Source organism: Pinus tabuliformis, chromosome 7 (genome assembly GCF_031772625.1).
Source record: "Pinus tabuliformis cultivar Carrire ecotype Pingquan chromosome 7, CPIR1, whole genome shotgun sequence".
Classification (NCBI taxonomy): Eukaryota; Viridiplantae; Streptophyta; class Pinopsida; order Pinales; family Pinaceae; genus Pinus; species Pinus tabuliformis.
This window is the reverse complement of record NC_142293.1, coordinates 561,856,424-561,866,055: the sequence shown is the minus strand read 5'-3', so window position 1 is coordinate 561,866,055 and position 9,632 is coordinate 561,856,424.

Below are 9,632 nucleotides of genomic sequence, written 5' to 3'. Positions count from 1 at the left end.
GTCAGGAGACCTCACCAGCACCTCCTCCAAGAATACTCCTTTTCTCCAAGGTATGTGCACAATTTCATCACGGCTTGAGATTTCTACAGGAAGATGCAGATTTTCTACAGGAAGGTGCAGACTTTCTACAGGAAACGCAAACTTTCTACAGGAAGCTCTGTATTTCTACAGGAAACTTCCTGTAGAAGTTCGGGACGGCCCAGAATTCATTTTATGAGGAGATCTAACGACGAAGGATCGGTTTGGATGCATGCAAGCTACTGTTGTCACCCTTGCACACTGCTGTCACCTCGTTCTACCATCCTTGTCGACATGCAATGAAGTTACCTGCACCAGCAAAGCAGATCGTTGAGTTATCAAAGAGAAAGCAATTTTTAAGATAAAAAAATGCTGAGATGTCATACCATATCCCAGCCATCCATGAGCTCAGGGAGCGTGATCGTGAGGCCAAATCCTTCGTCGTGCAGCATGCACCCGAGGAGGAAGAACTGTTACAAGACATCCTACGGGAGTCCTGTAACAGTTAAGCTCGCTAGAGTGTACACCATTCACAGCGCTGGCCATATGCAATGAAAACGCGGGCGCATGCAGCCAAGCATCAAATCCATCGTCGGCAGCCTGTAAACATGAACCTCCGGGCCTGTGCAAATTCATCAGCGGCAAACGAATCCACTCATCATCGTCCGAAAGCCGAAAAATCGTGTTGCAGCAGCATAGGTAAGTGTCTCGACCCTTTCTTCCGTCAGATTGCATGAATTTTACTTTGAAATTGTTTGCAAAGTGTGAGGTGAATGGGTTGAGCGGCTGTATGGCCATTTGACTGGCCACGTCGACCAGTTCATGGTCTAGTCGGATGTTTGGGTGGCGGCCATGACAAAAGGAATGGGCAGCACACACGTGAGAGCAATCCCGTCGGGAAAAACGAGTTTAACAGAAGAGACGGCGGCGGATCTGCGGGGGGATGATGCGGCAGTAAGGGAACTCGCAGGCAAATGATGGGATGACGTCGTCCAACGGTCCGGCAGGGACAGCTCACCCCCGCACCACGGATTCCGCCGATTCAAATCTAATCGGCTAGATTGCACCCCATGCATTTATCATTCACTGTTTGAAACTCGAGTGATCATCCGGATCCCTCTGCAGTTCGATACTCCGAGCCTTTGGCCATCAGAACGCCTGTGAAGCAACACCAAGAGCGCAGACCAACTGCAGTCTTTCCCAGAAATCACGCGCTGCTCCTACAGGAACGTTGTTTCTACAGGAAGGCGGGTCCCTCACGTCAAAAGGTGGCGGATTAAAAAGGTAAACCTAAACTCTCCATGCAATTGGCTTTTGAAGGTGGCAGAATCGTCGTCTATAGTCTGGTCGTAGAAAATTGTTGCAGTTGTTGTCTGTTGTGCATAAACTGTCATTCTACAGGATGTCAGTGTAATTAAGCTGTGTTAAGGTCCTCAGAGATAAGCTTCGTGGATTTTGTGCATGACAGAAGCGTAATTCTACGCTCTGTCTCAGTAGACCAAACTTCTTCTGCGTTCGCCACCTCTAAGTAAAGCAACAGTTTTTATCATGCCGGGTGGGTTCATTAGAAGGGAACCCACTGATCCAACAAAGTTAAGGGAAAATCTTGAGGTGGTGGAGCTCTTCACACGAGCACAATGGATATCCTTCTGTGACAAATTGCAAGGTTATGACGACGAAGTGGCAGAAGAGTTTTTGCAGGCTCTGAGGCCGAAATCCAAAACATTGGCCACCGTGAACTTCAGGGGCCTAAGCCTCAAGCTCACTCCGCAATATATCAGTCGAATTATTGAACTTCCAATGGGTTTGCCATGGGATAAGGAAGAAAGGAAGTTGAGCCAACAGGCCAAGAAAGAATTCTTTCCCCCAGAGGAGGAATTCTCGGAAGACAAGAATGGGGTGCGTAGAACCAGTTTACTGCCACCATGGAATGAAGTTAGCCTGCAGATCATGAAGTATATAACCTGCGAAGGTTGTTTTAGCATTGTGTACGGGTATCACTTTAGGTTGCTCACCGAATTGAGGCACCAGATTGATCTTCCTATAGAAAATAAACTGAGCATCCCCTATTTCCTGCTACAGTCTCTAATTGAGTGTGCCACAAAGTTAAAAGAAGGCATACCAGACCAGGTAGCCCACCATGGATTGATCAAACTTCTCGTGGAGGATGCGCTTCATTCATACAAGGTTCCCCTCTCATGGGAAGCATTCAGAAATTTGACAAGAGATGGAGACATAAGCATGTTGACCGAAGAAAGTGGTTCCTCCAGCAGTGAGGAGAAAGAATCAGTGGCCGTGGGAAAGAAAGAAATAGGCCAGAAGACCCCGACCACAGTGCAGAAGAAAGAGCAAAAGAAGAAGCATGAGACAAAGGATGACAAAGAAAAATATGACACACCCATCTTGACAGCAAGAGAGAAAAGGTTGCAAGGCTGAGTGGACAAGGCTGAGAAGGTCCACATCAGCAAGAGTACCTCGACAACGACCGCAACTAAGTCAAAAAGCAAAACTCATGCAGCAAAGCAACCCAAGGCGGCAACACCTGTTTCTACAGGAAGCCCGAAAATTACTGAAACAGGGTCTTCTACAGGAAGCTCGAAATTGACTAAAACAGGGTCTTCTACAGGAAGCCCTAAAAAAGTGAAACCCAAGGAGAAGAAAGCTGATATTCGTGAAAGGGAGGCAGCAGCTGTGCTGGCCGCCCTCAGCACGCCACCTAAGCCAAAGGAGAAGAGAAAGAGGGAGACCCCTCTATACTTTAAAGCTCGAAGAAGTGTCAGAATAAAGACGGGCAAGCCACAGCCTTCGTCCAGCAGCCCGATTGTTATTGAAGATGCCCCTACTTCGCCCAAGGAAAAGTCCCCCTCGAGGATATCAGTCACCTATGAGAGGGGGAGCCCAAAGAAAACTACGTGGCAAGAAAAGTTAGACCTGTTGACTGAAAAAGCTCGGCTACAGGATGCTGAAAATGTTCTACAGGAAACTCTGGCCCGGCTACAGGAAACAGAGAAGATGGAAGGAGAAGGACCCTCATCACCACCAAGGGAGGGCGAGGTAGAGCCACCCAAAGAGGTAGAAAAGGAGCACATTCTAGAGCCCAGCCCTCAGCCAAGTCTGAGTTCATACTACACCTTTTTAGAGGCTGGCAAAATTATACCTCAAAAATTTACTGTGCCACTGTTTTTTGCATTGGAGGAAGAGAGAGTCCGTACACACACGTGGATGAAGATAGCAAAGTCAAAGGGTGTGGCGGACATAGGTCCTTTACAAGAGCAACTCAAGGAGGCCAGGAGTGAATTAGCCATGGCTAAACATGTGGCCAATTGTCAAAGAGTGTACCTACAGGAAGAAAACCAGAAGCTAAGATTGCAGCTACAGGAGCTGAGGGCAGGGACAGGTACATCCTCCAAGGACACCACAGAAGATCAGTAGGGCAAAAAGGAACTGACCACCGGTCTTGGGGAGCCAATGACACTTCTACAGGAAGTAGAACAGCAAGCACAAATTGAAGTGCAAGCTCTAAAAGAACAGCTGCAGCGAAAAGAGGCACAATTGGCCTGCATGGCCAGTTGGGCCATGGAGGCAATACAGTGCAGAACACCTGCCAAGTCCTATGGTTTGTACTTGAAAGACCAATGGCTGCAGTTCCAAATAAATACCTTGGCACAAAGAGGTATTTCTCAGATCCAAGACCCACAGCAATTTTCTGAGTTGTGCAGTACTAGTTCGTCAGAGGATAAAGCCAAATTAGCGGAGTTTTACCTCCATAATTTGGCCTTGCCTAATGTAGTTTCCTGGGATCCCAATACTGCCTTGGGAGATATGCAATTAATGGCGTTCGCTTCATGGTTGAACCATGAGGATCAAAGAGCAGCAGAAGCAAAATCGGTCATGAACCGAGAATTGAACGAGCCATTGCTCATTCGGGCAGAACCAGAGGATCCAGTTGCACTCATCTCAGCACACCAACACTTGTCTACTGATCCTACAGCTTCACTAAGATATATGGATCAACAGGCCCAAGCCATAGCTCATTTTGAAGACATGGAGAGACTGTTAGGAGAAAATGCTGTCCAAGCATGCACACGCAGATGGAATACATTGGCACACAGTTTGAAAATCCGAGAGTACCATACCCCAACTCGGATGAGGGAAGCTCTGGTAAGGGTAGCCCTTTACAAGAAATCCATGCAAAACCTCCAGGCCAGCTGGATTGGCCTTAAACTCAGCCCACCACTGCTGCTAGGATTGATGGAAGGCAGCACAGAGACAGATGATAATGAACAATGGGAAGAGGTAGACAGAAGGGTTGGGTTTCATATCAGCAAAGAGGACACTACTACAGAGGCTTGGGATGTAAGGGTAGCAGTAAAAGCAATGAATGATGAAGAGTTGGACTAGTTGCTCAAGGATGAGCAAATATTTTAGCTGGGGGGTGATGATGAGCCCCAATTTTTGGTAACAATTTGGGCTCATTTGGCCTACTTACCTTGCTCAACCCTTCATCTTTTATCACTTATGCATCATTTCTTAGTATATTCGTGTTATTTGTAGGAAGAAGGGCAGGCATTATTCCTATGTGACTAATACATGATGATTTCAGGTTTTTTGACATTAAATGGAGCAAAGACCACGCAAAAGGAGACAAGGAGACAGCAAAGGTGGCATTGCGGGTTTATAGGGAGGTTGTCCACAGTCTTGAATGACCTCCCTCGTGATCTCCACCCCAACTCCGAGCTCCAACAGCTATCCCCACCGAGCTGAAAGGCAGCCAACGGATTCTACAGGAACAGCAGTTCACTCTCAGTTGGACAGCCAAGCTCCACTAATTGAGGAAGCCAGCTTGATCCTCATCATGTATAAATATTGAGGCCGTAGCCTTTGATAGGAGATTTTTGAACTTTTGAACTACTGTTCCAATTTCTAAGCACGAGCTACAGCTCGGTTTTTGCTTTTTGTAAGCCAGTTTTGGCATGTTGTTAGACTCATGGTTATGATCTTTTAATAAAGGCAGGCAGATTTGGATTCAATCCTGAGTTCTTAAGAGGAGCTATAGCTCTCAGGTTAGGGCCCAACCTGAGAGCAATAGACCTCCTTCTCTTTGTATTGTTACTTGTCTTTCCTTTCAGCACTTTGTTTCTTTGTTTTGACATGCATTTGGAAAACACAGTCTGCTGATTTAATTTCTTTAATGTGATTGAGTAGGATTAGTTTATGGTTAAAGTGTTGTCAGCAGTTTAGATTAGAGTAGGAGGATTAGAATTCATTAGAGCTCCAAGAAAAGGTTGATAGTGCACTCACTGCCATCTCTATTTAGAGATTGGGGCTGTAGACCGTACCAACCACCAAAAAAACGCAGTCTTATATGTTCATGCAAGCTGCAACACAGTCATTTCCGTCATAGAACCGTCCATGCATTCTGATCTTGAGCAATACTTCTTCGTTCCAACACCATGCACGATTTCTCTCCACAATTTACATTGCTGTTCGTTGGTTAAATAACACAGTTAGAATAGGTTGATGGAATTCTCGGTTTTGTGCAAGACATAGAGGATTTGTTCCATTTACACTGCGCAGCATTGTTCTATTATCTTCTTCTTCTTCTCAACCGCGCCTAAAGTCACCTACTCATCCTCTGTTCAGCTCGTTTTCCTTCCAACCCTTCTACTTCTCACGTAGCTCCATCTTTTTGACTTTTCATTGCTTCCACCCTTCTATCCACCAACCAACTTTACCCAATCTTTCTCCATCTTATCTCTCTGTCCCTGAGCCATCACAAGCTCCCTTTTCATCCTACCTATCCACCCATACAGCTCCTCGACTCCTCCATCACCCAAAACTCCAACTGTAGAACATCCTGTAGAAGTTAGCAGACTTCCTGTAGAAATCCCGAGCTTCCTGTAGGATCCCCTGCAGACATCCTGTAGAAGCCTGCAAACTCGGTTGCCAAGCACCTGAACGTTGTGGACTTCTATGGAATGATGTTAGGAATCCCCTGGAACCTCTCCTAGCCCTCCTGACCTTTTCCAAGCCTTCCTTCCCTTCGAACTACCCCTGCACAGTCAAAACCCAATAAGAAACAAAATCATAATAACTCCAACCACCTAAGCAAAAATATAAAAACAATGTTCTCTTCAATAGAAGTAGTTTAAATTCATGCATATCATATCACTAGAAGTAATGGCATCATTTTTAGGAGTTACATTCTGTTAGGATATTCCGACACATAGGATATAGTTAAGTTCAACTTGGTCTAGTATAGAGTTAGGTTAGAGTTAGGTAAAGTGTGTTTCTTTACCGTTGCACATTTTGTAACTTACAATCCGACGGTCACGATATGTAGTGATCCGACGGTTCACTCTCACCTCGGTATTACCGACACTTGATCCGTGGCTTGACACCCGATTGGTCCATGAGTTCTATTTAAAGCGCATGGAGGGTCATTGTTCGGGTAATCCGTGCATGAGAGAAGCTTATGTAAATTTTCATTCTTTGATTAATAAATTGCCTGTAGTACCCACGTTGGGACAGGCCGTGGACTGTTTCCCTCCTTGCACTCTGAGGGTTTTAACCACGTCAAAAATACTGGTGTATTGATTTGAGATCTGGTTGTGAGCGGTGTCCTTTTGGTATTCTTTCTGTGGAACTTACCCTGTAAATTCCTACATGGTATCAGAGCTATTTGAGGGCCGCGTCCGTTGGTGATCCAAATCTGAAGCCGGTAGAACTGCATGCGGCTGTCGTTTCCTAGATCTGTTGTTTCTGACTGCTTTCGGGCTGAGAGGACTGCTCTGTTGCGTTCGGAGCATCTGTTCCAGTGAGGAACCCCTTTCGTTTCACGCGAAAAGGTTTCCGGTAGCCCTAGCTGCGTCATTTTTCAGATCGGGAGGTATACAGTGTTTTTTTGCAGTTTACTGTTATTTTCTCTCTGCTTATTTCGGTTTCGGTTTATTTAGCCTTTTTTTTAACCGGATCTATACCTTTCATTTCTGCGTATGCTCTTTGCCCTGTGACTCTGTGCGATCTGGGCAAATCAGAAACAGAAAGGAAGGATTTTTCTCATGCGTATGCTCTTTTCCCTGCACCTTAGTGTGATCTCGGAAAATCAGAAACATTGAGAAAAATATTTAGTTTTTCGGCTAAAGCTAACTCTGAGATTTTTTTTATAAAATTTCTAGTTTTTTGGCTAAAGCTAACTTCGAGCCGCAAGGTTCGTTTTTCTTTGCATATTCGTGTTGGGTTTTGTGTTTTGTGTTTTGTAGGGAAAAAGAGGTTTCTCAAGGCAAGCACGCAAACCAAGGCCCCCCCCCCCCTCTCTCTCTCTCTCTCTCTCTCTCTCTCAAATTTTTTGTATAGATCAATTGGTTCAAAACTATTTTAAGAGAGTAGAGGTCTTGGGTTCAAGTCTCCATTTTGTGGGGGCGGATTTTTTCATTTCCGCACATTCGCGCACTTTGCCGGCAACTTCAACAATTATTTTTCAAAAAGCCTTAACTTCTTCATCCGGAAGCCTTTTTCAGAGCCGTTTTTTTTAAAACCGCCTATTTTTTCGAGATCTATCCATTGGAATACTTACTTTCAGCATCTTCAGCTTCAGTTTTTTTTTTTTTTTTTTAAATGGAAAGCCCATGCCAAGTCATTCTTGACAGCACTAACTACTTCCAATGGGTAGCCTACATCGAAGATTTACTTAGAAGTAAAGGTCTCTTCAGAATAGCCACAGACCAAGAGAAGAAACCAAAAGATGAAGACAAGGCGGCAAAATGGGAAAATAGACAAGATCAAGCATGTGGTTTGATAGGGATGTCTATTTCTCCTGATCTTAGATTCCACATTGCAGAACTTGAGACTCCTCATGAAGCATTAGAAAAACTTGCTAAAGTTTTTGGGATTAAAAATGAAATTAGAGCCCATCAACTTGAAAATGAGTTGCTTACTTTGGATCCTAATAATTTTTCTTGCATTGAAGATTTCTTGTCCAAATTCAAGAACCTTAGATATCTCCTGGAAGGTGTTAAAGTTAAGAAAGACGATGGTAACCTTATTTATTCCATCCTTACTAAGTTGGGACCAACCTACTCTGTATTTGTTTCCACTTTCCATTCTACAAGAGAAGCTTTCATTTGTCAAGGACAAGACTACAAGGCCCCTTCCTTTGACTCCTTTTGTGATTCCTTAATAAGAGAACAAGAAAAACTCTTACACCTTGGTCTTCTTAATCTTGGAAACTCTTCCACGAAAGCGTTAGCCGCCCAGCAGCAACCAAATTCAAAGAATCCTAAGAAGTCATATCCTCAAAAGAATGGTCCTAAACCATCTCAGCCTCAAAATGAAAGATCATTTCAGCAAAATGATAAGACCAATAGAAACAAATGGAAGAAGACTGATAGACATTGTAACTTTTGTAATCGAGATGGCCACTTAGAATCTAAATGCTTTAAGAAGATGGAAGCCTTGGAAGCTGCAATGAAGAAACATAACATCCATGTGGAGCCTACTTCAACTTCAACTTCCGGAATGGCACTTTCTGCATGTCATTATCAATCATCTCAGTCTGGTTATGCATTAAATGTATCTTCTTCTTCTTCTCATTCTCATGAGTGGCTCATTGATTCTGGAGCCTCTTGTCACATGGCCAAAAACCAAGCCATGTTTTCTTCTTTAAATGATTGTAACACCAAAAATATATATATTGGTGATGATAGATCTCTTAATGTTGTAGGGACTGGAACTGTTCATCTAGACAATGGTCAGTTTAATGATGTATTATGTGTTCCAACCTTATCCTGCAACCTTCTATCTGTCTATCAGATAACTCATTCAGGTGAAGGTAAAATTGTTGAATTTTCACCTCATGATGTTGTAATCAAGGATCTAAAAGATCCTAAACAGATTCTAGCTACTGGTCTTGCTGATGATTCCAAAAGGTTGTATAAGTTTCACAACTTTGGGTCATCAAATCTTCCCTCAGTATTTGTTGCTCATAATGATGAAGTGAGCAAACTTTGGCATGAGCGATTTGGTCACTTAAACTATCGCTCCCTTCAGCATCTATGTCAGGTCTTCCTATGGTATCTTGCAGAGATGGTGTTTGTTCCGGATGTGTACTCGGAAAACATCATCGGGACAGTTTTGACAAACGTGCCTCTTGGCACGCCTCAGCCCCTTTACAGCTTGTGCACAGTGATTTATGTGGTCCTCTTCCTGTTGCTTCATTCTCTGGCTGCAAGTACTTCTTAACTTTCATTGATGATTTCTCCAGACGCACTTGGGTATACTTCTTAAAACTCAAGAGCGAAGTATTTAACACTTTTTTGGCCTTCAAAGCCTTTGTTGAAAAACAATCTGGACATCAAATTCTTAAGCTAAGAACTGATAATGGTGGAGAATATGTTAAAAACACATTCATCAACTTTTGCACCGAAAATGGAATTCAAATGCAACATACTGTTCCATACACTCCACAACAAAATGGTGTAGCTGAAAGGAAAAATCGCACCTTAAAGGAAATGGCTAATTGTATGCTGCAATCTAAAGGACTCAGTCTTAGTTTTTGGGCCGAAGCAATTAATTGTGCAAATTATATAATCAATCGCACTCCTACTAAGGTTCTA